The following is a 10,400-nucleotide window of genomic DNA, read 5'->3' on the forward strand; positions in this document are numbered from 1 at the left end:
ACACTTGTTTAAAAAAATTGTTGTTGGATTACATTCAAAAATGAGTTTACGCAATTACAATTCTCAACGCTATGTTTTCGGTTGGTTATAGCTTATAACTTTATGAGACTATATGAAACCTCTAATTGAAACGTCACAAACTTATTAAATTTCCACAATGTTTTCAGAAATTACACAGTTATTTTTGCAGTTTCCTTTATTTTAGACAACCACACTCTCTTTTCTAATTTTTCTACGCACAGCTCTTTACGCTAATCCTCAGCTGAGATAAGATACAAATCGCTGCGATATACAATTAAATGATACGTATCCGCACTGTCGGCAATTTTAGAGGCACACAAAGCTAATAAAAGTTCCCTAACACGCGCACATACACACTCAAACGCATACAAACACAAAAGTAAGAGAAAAACGAAAAAAAACTTTCCGTATCGATTAAATTTACGCGAATGGTCGTAACGAACGAACAACGAAGCTTTAGGGATGCTGCAACGAGCGAAATGTGTCAGACCCAGTTAGGCAGGCAGCGCTACACACACACATATGCTGTAGCTGAGCTCGAGAGCGTGCGTATACTGCTCGCATTGAAATGACCGCAAGCCCGACAAAGGGCAAATGAGAATGGCGGAAGGCGGGAATTTGCAAAAGTTTGAAGCTGTTTGGGTAGGTTAGTAGTAAGAACATAATAAAAAGTTTGATTTGTCGGATGATGTAACAGGAGCTCTTTTGTTTTCACAAATTTTACTCTTGTCTTAAAGTTGCCTAGATTTTTTGATTACGAAAGCTTATTCTAGTTGAAAGTTAGGTTAGGTTAAGATAAAATCCTGCGAATAGACTAGGTAGAGAGTCTTATTACCGATCAAGGCAAAATATAACATGTATGAAAATCTTCACGGAAACAGTTGCCCTCAAATTTTGAAGAAAGAAATTAAGGAAAATCAAGAGAAATAATCCAAAAGGAAAGGTAGTCGTCGGGAAATATTAACAACTAGGTATAACTTTTTCAAGCGTCAACCCATATTAGTCTAACATAGATGATTACTCGAAGTAGCAAGAAGGTCTTGTTGAAATAGAACTTTTTGATGCCAAAAAAAAAGCTCAAAATCACATTTTGCCTAAATATAATAGCATAAGGTGGCCTTAGCTCGAAAACCGAATTTTGGAAGATAATACGCATACATACGTATGCGACGTGAACTCCGACACAGTATAACTCTTGCTAACAGGGGCTACTTCGGATTGAGTAGGCAATTGAGAAGAACAAAGACCAAACTTTACAAGTCACTCATCATCCCCGTCGTGGTATATGGTGCGGAAGCATGGACGATGACAACATCTGGTGAGTAGGCGTTACGAATTTTCGAGAGAAAGATTCTGCGGAAGATTGCACTTTGGCATCGGCGAATACCGCAGTTGATGAACGATGAGCTGTACGAAATATACGATAACTTTGACATAGTTCACCGAATTAAGAGACAGTGGCTAAGCTGGCTAGGCCATGTCCAACAAATGGATGAAAACACTCCAGCTCTGAAAGTATTCGACGCAGTACCAGTCGGGGGAAGCAGAGGAAGAGGAACACCTCCACTCCATTGGAAGGACCAATTGAAAAAGGACCTGACTTCACTTGGAATTTCCAATTGGCGCCAAGCAGTGAAAAGGAAGAACGGCAGGCGTTTGGCTTTTACTACCTTCCATTAACAAAACTTGCTTTTGATTCAACTGTGAACAACTCATAAACAGTCGAAAGTTTGGGATTTACTCGCGTTATTAAAACTTTTAAAACTCATTGAAAGTATTCCCATAAATTACCAGTACGAACCTTTGCTATTAACAATATTTACTTAGTGATGTTAATTTACTACGCATTTACACAGGAAAATCCAAACATAACCTCAAAAACTTAATAATATTTTCGATAGAATGCTATTATAGTTTATAAATACCGTTATAATAATTGACACCACCAGACGCCGCACGGTCGATCAGACCGAGCCGGTCGTTAACCCTGCCGACGAGCCTTTTACAACAACTCGCCATTTGTCTTCGTAATTTGCAGTCACACGAGGATACGAACAACAAAAATATCAAATGAAAAGCCAATAGAAATAATGAAAATGACAAACTATTAGCAAAAGCCAGCGGAAAGCTGAGAGCGGAGTGTGAACAGAGGCGACAATAGAAGCACAGCGTGCCTACAGCGGTGTAAGAAATGTGGATGGAACTAATGGCCCCAACGCCAATATGCAGACAAATTACTAACGAAAGTAACAATAGCAAAAACAATAGCAATCAAAGGACCACAATAAAGCTTTGGCTGAGCTACGCTAATTCATAGTGGCTTAGTGAGTCGAGTGCGTAACCCGTACGTCGTGGATTGTGCGTTCGAAAGCGACGAAGAAACTATTCGGTGCATTTCTATTAGAAACGTTTGTTCTTGGTATCGAGATTTTAGTTTTGAATATGGCTTTATCCAAATAAAGCTTTTTATAGAGTTCAGAAACCGATTGCGGAGACTTAAGAAAACAGAAGAAAAGATCGTCCGTTTGTCCCTCAGTTTGTGAAACATCGATCTGAAATTTAACACACGTCTTTTTCTCCACAACTTATTTGTTCGAACAGTCGATATCGGACGACTATTGCATATAGCTACCATACAAACGGAACGGTCAATGTCAAGTTTTTGTATGGAAAACATTTTTTTAGGGTATTAGAGCTACGGTGTAACCGAAGTAAACGTTATTTTACATATAAAGTCTCTAAAAACAAATTCTCATAGCAAACCCGGTCAAATGTCCCCCAAGACCCAGGGCCGCTATTACTAATATTTCACCCACATTCTTCTGCCATCAATCCCACTCAATCCGTCGTACTTCGGGTCACAATCGTGCACTTAATTTTATAAAATGGAACAGGATATATGTCAATGTATTTAAGTGTTTATGTGTGTGTTTGAGCTGGCATGCGTATGTGTATGGGCGCGTAGCAAACAGCGTTGTAGTATTTGTTGATTACTTTTTATGCGCCAAAGCAAACACACACACACTCCCTGCGATGGGGTTCATTGCCTTGTCGCTGTTGGCATTTCATTATTCTAACACTACCGACGGCGTTCGGACTAAGCCATCCGACCACACCAAAACCCAGCCATTTCCACTTGTCACTTCCTTTCTCCTGCCTTAGCGGCAGTCCAACAAATTTGCTTCTTATTAAGGAACTGCCGCCAGTGTGGTAATAAAATCGCTCGGCAAGTGGCGGCAATATGGCTGAGCGTGGCCAATATGTGGCGAGGGAGCGTGTGGTGGGGCGTGTGGCCAACGTGCTGATGGTGGCAGGCGGCAGCACGAGGCGCACATTATATTATTCTTTTTCGCCTCAGCGCTCCATGCTGCTTTACTATTTTGCATTGCCGAGCCATTTTTTGGAGCGGAAAGGGTGATGATTCGAAAAAATATTGCTTGCCGGCTTATGCCGTTTGTGCAAACTTGCCACTCATTATTTGAATTATTAAACGCATTGTTTTTTGTTTTTGTTTTCTGTACCTTTTTCTGTGCTTTCTTTAAATGTATGCACTCGGTGTGTGGGTTTTGGGTCGCTTTTTGTGTCTTCGTCCTCACAATGGGGTTACTAAATATTTGTTTTCTGTGCGACAATAACGGACAACGTTGTCCTGAAAGCTGTCGTCATTCGCAATTGTTTAAAACATACAAATTTGAGATACGTATGTGTATGCGCTTTGAATTATAAAAAATAACGGTCTTTTCGTATGACAAATATTAAAATAACACTAGCAGAACCTCTGCTGGTTTTCAAATCTCAAAATGTAAGCTACTTTGCTTGTAAAGTTTGAAGAAGTTCTAAAGCGAAAAGAGCCAAACCGAAAATTATCACAAAAAAAATATTATAGTTCAGTTACAATGTCATCTCCCAGGTCAAATTGGAAAAGGTGCGATTGTTAAACTACAATTAATGAAACAGGAATCTTTTCACAGAAATTACCAAAAACCGCATTGCCAAATTTCTGATTTTCAAAACTGGGGAGACCTTGATTAACTATACTTTTCAGTTGAAAGGAAGTTAGATGTCAAAGTTATATATACTAAGACAAATGAGTATTTAATGAAGCAATAATAAAAACAGACTGCCTAAATCGCAACGTTACAATCGACCGAAACACGTGTGGGATAGGATAGATATCGAGACTTGAAGAGGGAAGCAAGACGCGTTTGCAGACAAAAAAAGACAGAGCTCGAAATGCGGGAGTACGCAGAGCTAGCAAGCTGGCCGATGGCTACTAATAGAAGGTTTCAAAACCGGAGCGTACTCTTGTAGAACCTTCAGAGGTGATCTAGTGACTGATGCCCAGAGCATACTAAAACTATGAAGGAACACTTCTCCAACCTGCTGAATGGTAGTTTCAGTCAAGCCGACTACGACTAGGTTTGGTACTGTACGAGGGCAAAACGAAATATCTCCTCTCATCAAACAAACAGTTGTCGCACTCGCGACCACGACACTGTTGACAGTCATAAATTCGAAGTCGTGCATAATTTCGTCTATCTTGGAACCAGCATTAACACTAACAACTTCGTCAGCCTCGAAATCCAACACAGAACGAAAAAACGACTATTACCAACAAGTGCTACTTTGGACTGAGTAGGCAATTGAAAAGTAAAGCACACTCTCCCCGCCGGGGAAAGCAGGGAAAGAGAAAGACCTCCACTTCGCTGGAAAGACCAGATGGAGAAGGACCTGGCTACGCTTGGAATTTCCAATTGGCGCCAAACAGCGAAAAGAAAGAACAACTGACGCGCTGTTCAAACTCGGCTATAACCGCGTAAGCGATGTCTACGACAATAAAAAAGAAGAATAGAGTAGTCAAAAACTGTCGATAATAAAGCCTGAGGACAGAAACAAGAAAATTTTTTTACGCTATTTCGTAAAGGTATTGGTTCTTAAAAATAGTAAACCAACGCTGTAAGGCGTACCGAAACTGTCCACCGTAATTATTAATGGAGACGTCTAAAAATCTTAAAATAAATAAATTATTATTCTAAACTGTCCAAATCTAAAAATTGGTCCACTAACAGTGGACCTTAAAAGAAACTTTTGAGATATTGGGCGATAAAAAGTAGTAAAAAACTACCCTGTTATTAGTATATACATAACCTCACTTAAATGCCTTTACAGCGTGACTTTAAATGTACATAAATTTGCCATCAAAACGCTCGGCTGACCTTGACAGCAGCCCTACCACAAACTAGAATACACACACAGAGCATTACAGCCCTTTGCAGGCCCCATCGCCCCAATTCCCTCACCTGTGCGACGCACTTGGCATTCAAATGCGACACAAACTCATTAAAACGGTAATAAACAAGACAAGGCGGCCACAATTTGAAAAGCCAACACAAATGGGCGGTCTAGAATTCTATTTAGTTTGGGCTGTGCCGAAAAATTCAAACACAAATAATTGAAGACACTAAAATGTGGCCAACAAGTCGCAAGTAGAAACACACGCGCACACGCAGGGACGAACGCCTACATACACATACATTGGTAAAAGTGTCGGTGTGAGTAACCAAGGCAGTCGTGTCGAAGGAGAACGGATATGGTTTGGTTACACATACTTGTTGTTGCTTTTGGTTTTTGTTGTAAGTTCTTTATTGGATCCCTCAGTGAGGACCATCAACCATTTCAATGCGCTGCCGTCTGCTTTTGTCATATGCGAATACAGTTTATGTTTTTGATATCTTTATGTTGGCTGTTGGCAGTGTGTGATTGTAACTGTTCACTGTTCACTGTTAACCGTGACAGTAACAGGCGAACAAATACATTAGTAAACGACCAATAAGTATGTAAATAAAGCAGAGAGGGAAGTGGCAAAAACGATTCTGCTTTGAAAAAGAAGGAAAATTAATGAAAATTCATACCACCCTGAGCCCGCCTAGCAGCTGTTCGCCCTCTTTAGGTATTCAATGTTGTTGTTGGAGTACACATATCCACAACAGCATCAGTGTCAGCGTCAGCGTAAGAGGTATGCGCTTGAGTAGAGCGAGCGTGGGGATCCAAACGATGCATATATGCATGAATTTGTGTGTTTGTAGAGGTTTTTATAACCACCCTGTAGGAAAATTATTGACTAAGTGGGCGCACGAGTTCATATTATATGCTTAACTATTCCCATGCGTGAAAAACATATCTGGTTTATACAATTATTGCATTTATTATTGATCTCCTCGAGACCATATATGATCTGATGGGTAGAAAGAGTGAAAATTCATCCTTATCTGTTATCAAATAAAACAAGTACAAACGTTAACTTCGATTGCACCGAAGCTAAAGCTCTCACTGGTGCATTTTTTATAGTATATATGTAAGAAGATTTTTATCTTGGTTTTGATCGTTCAGTTTTTTGGCAGCTATATGTCATAGTGGTCCGATCTGAAAAACATGCCAAATTTCGTGACGATTTCTTGTCAAATAATAAACGATTTATATACAAGAACTTGATGCTATAATGGTCCAATAAATGTGCGTCCGACCGTTCTTTTCGTTCGAGATCTCAAGAATTGAGGGTCTAGTTCGTTCGTATATACATATAAAGACAGTCAAACGGACATGGCTTAATGAACCCAAATCGTTACGCTTATCATTTATAAATATATTTTATAGGACCTCCGACGTTTCCTTGGTTTCCTTCTGGGTTTTAAAAATTCTACTCCTGTATAAGAAAGTTTTTTATTGCTATTGTCTGAGAAACTGTTATGAAGCATTACATTTCCTACAGGGTTTATAAATACAACACATACGCAGCCAAAGTGCAGTGGCGAGGACGCATTTGAAGAGGCAGTCGGTGCTTTTACTCATAGTATATACATACTAACATATTTTCATGTATAAATACAAACAAACATGCATATGATTAGGAGTGTGTTCGAATGTTGGCAGGTGGGTCTGTGTGTATCCAAGAGTTTTCGGTGGCTTTTACTTGTATTTATAGAAACATGTGTATAGATGGAGCAGGCTCCTTACATATACATTATACAATACCATACATGTACATATGTAAATTTCTATACACTTGTATTTTCACTTAAAATAAAAGTATTTTTATTTGAGCCTAAATCTTTTGCGCGTCTTGTTCTTGTTGCTGTAATGTCCGCACAGGCATTTCTTGCACAAGTATTGTAAGCACTTTTTGCGGTTTTAATACCATTTATGGGGTTTTCAAGTAAAAAATTTTAATTGGTTGTATGTATGTATGGGTGGATCTGTTCACAAATATTGTACATTAATTATAATAAATAATTTTTAATTGCAATCATGCTTTGCATGAAAGGAACACGTTAAACTAATTGTTCAAATATATATGTAAAAATGTTGGCTTTAATTTTGCCTCTTTATACCAAATAATTGCATAAATTTTTATTGAAGGAAACGAAAACAGATTGTTTGGATCGCACCACTATAATATATACTATGTAGCTGCCTTGCAAATCGATCACAATCAAGATAAAGCACTTTTTATACCCTTTTATGTTATAAGAAATGCACCTGTGAAGCGTATTATATTTATGTATCTTCGGGCAAAAAGTTAACTTTTTTCTTTTTTTCCTGTTTGTGTATCACCATGGTAGAATTGTCATTAGCGAAAAATTGTAAAGAATACTAAATAATTGTGTATCTTTACATATATAGATCTACCAAAACAAATACTACACTATACTATATAAATTCTACAAGATGTAGAACTTGTCAAACTTTTGACACACAAATTCAAAATCACTTTAGCGGACTGCAGAAGATTTTTCCGAGCGAACGAATCCTCATGTAACTACATACATACAATTTATATAAAAACAAAAGCATGTATAGTTGTTAATTGTAACAATTGCCCCATATCTTCGCAAAGTCTGCTACTTGTATGCATTTATCATTTATTTTATTTCTTTTAACTTTCACTGCATTTTCACAATCCCTTAAACGAACTGTCACTCTGCTGAAAACAACATTTTCATGTTGTCAGCATTTTTGCGCAATCAATTTGCTTTCTACGCTTTCTGCTACACTTAACAATTTTCCATTTCCCTTGTTAGTTTTTTTTAATACTGTCACTTGTCTGTTTTTTTCTCTTATTCATACATATTATTATTGTTTTTTTTTTGCACAGATATCGCAACTTTAATCGGTTATCTCTCATCACTGCTTCAACGAGTGCCGTCACTGTCAGAGTCACAGACAACGTCGTTGGCATTGTCGACGTTGCCATTGTACCCCTAAAAAAGAACTACGTTAACGCACACGTTCACGTCGGCGTTGCCGTCGCTCTTGCTGTTGCCGTTTGTGTCAACCTTACGCCGCCACACTGTCTTATAATCAACGTTTGTGCATCCTTTTAGCGCGTATCACATCCTCTCAGGCACCAGCACGCGCTTGCAAATGCATATCCAACCAGTAGATACCGCGCAACCTCCGCAAAATATTTTATAAGCACTTTTTCAAGCTTTGCTGCCACTGCTCGCAACCCACCCGTCGGCCCGTCTAACCAACAACCCACTTAGCCGATGAAGCAACCTCGCTGGCAGTGCGCGTAAGGGTAAAATGTGTAACGTATCTATATGTGTACATATAATTTTTAGCACACATATTTTTGTACATACTTATCCATATATATATGTATTTACTATGTATGCACATACGAACATTTCACGCTCTGTCCGCTGCCCTTTTGGGTTCTTCCTACGTCAAGGTGAACGCTACATTCACAAACATACACACACAAACACTTACGGCACTTCGAAAACATATATTCTTTTCTTCTCTACTTTGCATTTTCACGTTGTTCACGCACTTTTTTAGCATTTTTCCGCACACGATTTTACACGATTTCTGGCATTGGTTGCCTGCTTTCGCAAAACAATTATTTACACTAAACAAATTCACCGTTTTATAGTAGTTTTCATTACCTTATCGTCACACTATCGCATTTTCAATTTATTAATAATCAATTCCAATATAATTTTTTCCAATTAGATTTTCCTGTCACTCTTCACTCGAGCGATATCCTGTCGATTATGAATTTTCTCTTCGAATGAAGGTAAACTTTTTGAATATGTACACAGTGAAGTGGCGAACGAGCGAGCGACATGCGTCCGTGTTGCCAACGCTCACAACTTTGCCCGCTGTCACGGTTTACACTCAGCCCGTGGGGTGAAATTTGTATGTTCCGTTGACAAAGCAGCGTAAAGCGGAAATGAGAAGAACGAATTGGAAAGGCTGCAAAGAGGTAAAAATAATAAAATAAAGTAAATCTGTCTATTAGCATGTTGCATTTTATATGCCTAGTAAAAATCGCCGTAAAATATTTTTTAATTTACATTTTTTTTATAATTCATTTAAAACAACCAATAAGGTATTCCTCAAACACTTGCCGTAGCGTTATTTGTAACGATACTGCACACAAAAAACGCACTGCATTACCAACATCAACTGTCAGGCGCCCACTTTCAATAGAGTGGTGTGGTTCATTGTTTACTAACATATCAGCTGCTGTGGTTTGCCAATATTATTGAATTAATAATAACAAATAATTTTGTATTATTTCTATTTATTGACTATTCAAGTGTTCTGCCTGTGTGTTTGCTATTTAAAATAATATTATATAGGAATATAACTATTACAACACCTGAACGTAGCAGGAATATTTATATAAAAATACAAATGAAGATTTGCTTATTAAATAATTATAAATAAAAAATGATTTTACAAAATTTGAGACCAGAAAGCATCAAACCATGTAATCCAACTGCTCAAAACCCGGTTACATTCGTATGCGGTAAATACTATTGAAAAACTTTGCACATAAAATAAATTATAATATTATATTATTTATTAACTGCCATTGTTGGAGATACTATATGTAGATTGGCTGTATATTTCTTTGCTAAATTCCCACCCAAGTTTTCTAACTATTTGGTTTCATATAAACGGCCCATCAACAAAAACCACGTGATGTTAAAATGAGGCAAAACTCAAATTTGAACGAAATGTGTGAAATGTTGTTTTTGCTAGGCGAATAATTTTAGGTCATTTATGATTTGAATGAAATTGAAATGTCAGCGAAATGGCCACCAGGTTCCGTTTGCATATCTGTCCTGCTCACGCCAAGTTTGGATTACTTGGTGCAGCATTTCGGCTGAATACAGTGCGCTCAATTTTATCTTCGTGCTCCTCGAGCTTTGCTGGTTGATTTTCGATTTAACACACTCCCATAAAATCACCTGATCTTGGCGGCCGTTTGAAAAAGTCGGTCACGCTTGCTTTTGTTGGTAACGGCATTTCCTGTCTCAATTTGAAAGAAATAGGTTCCAATGATATCGCCATACCACAATCCGTTT

General features: G+C 38.1%; 1 protein-coding gene across 1 annotated transcript in view; it reads right to left on the bottom strand.

Moving 5' to 3' along the window:
• The window catches only part of LOC105224246 (disks large 1 tumor suppressor protein), a 155,748-nt gene extending 146,624 nt beyond the window's left edge, over positions 1 to 9,124 (bottom strand). The window contains exon 1 of the mRNA XM_049456221.1: positions 8,970 to 9,124. The gene's annotated coding sequence lies outside the window, so the exon portion shown is untranslated. The remainder of the gene's footprint in view (positions 1 to 8,969) is intronic.
• Between the last annotated feature and the right edge of the window lie 1,276 nt (positions 9,125 to 10,400).

Source organism: Bactrocera dorsalis, chromosome 4 (genome assembly GCF_023373825.1).
Source record: "Bactrocera dorsalis isolate Fly_Bdor chromosome 4, ASM2337382v1, whole genome shotgun sequence".
Classification (NCBI taxonomy): domain Eukaryota; kingdom Metazoa; phylum Arthropoda; class Insecta; order Diptera; family Tephritidae; genus Bactrocera; species Bactrocera dorsalis.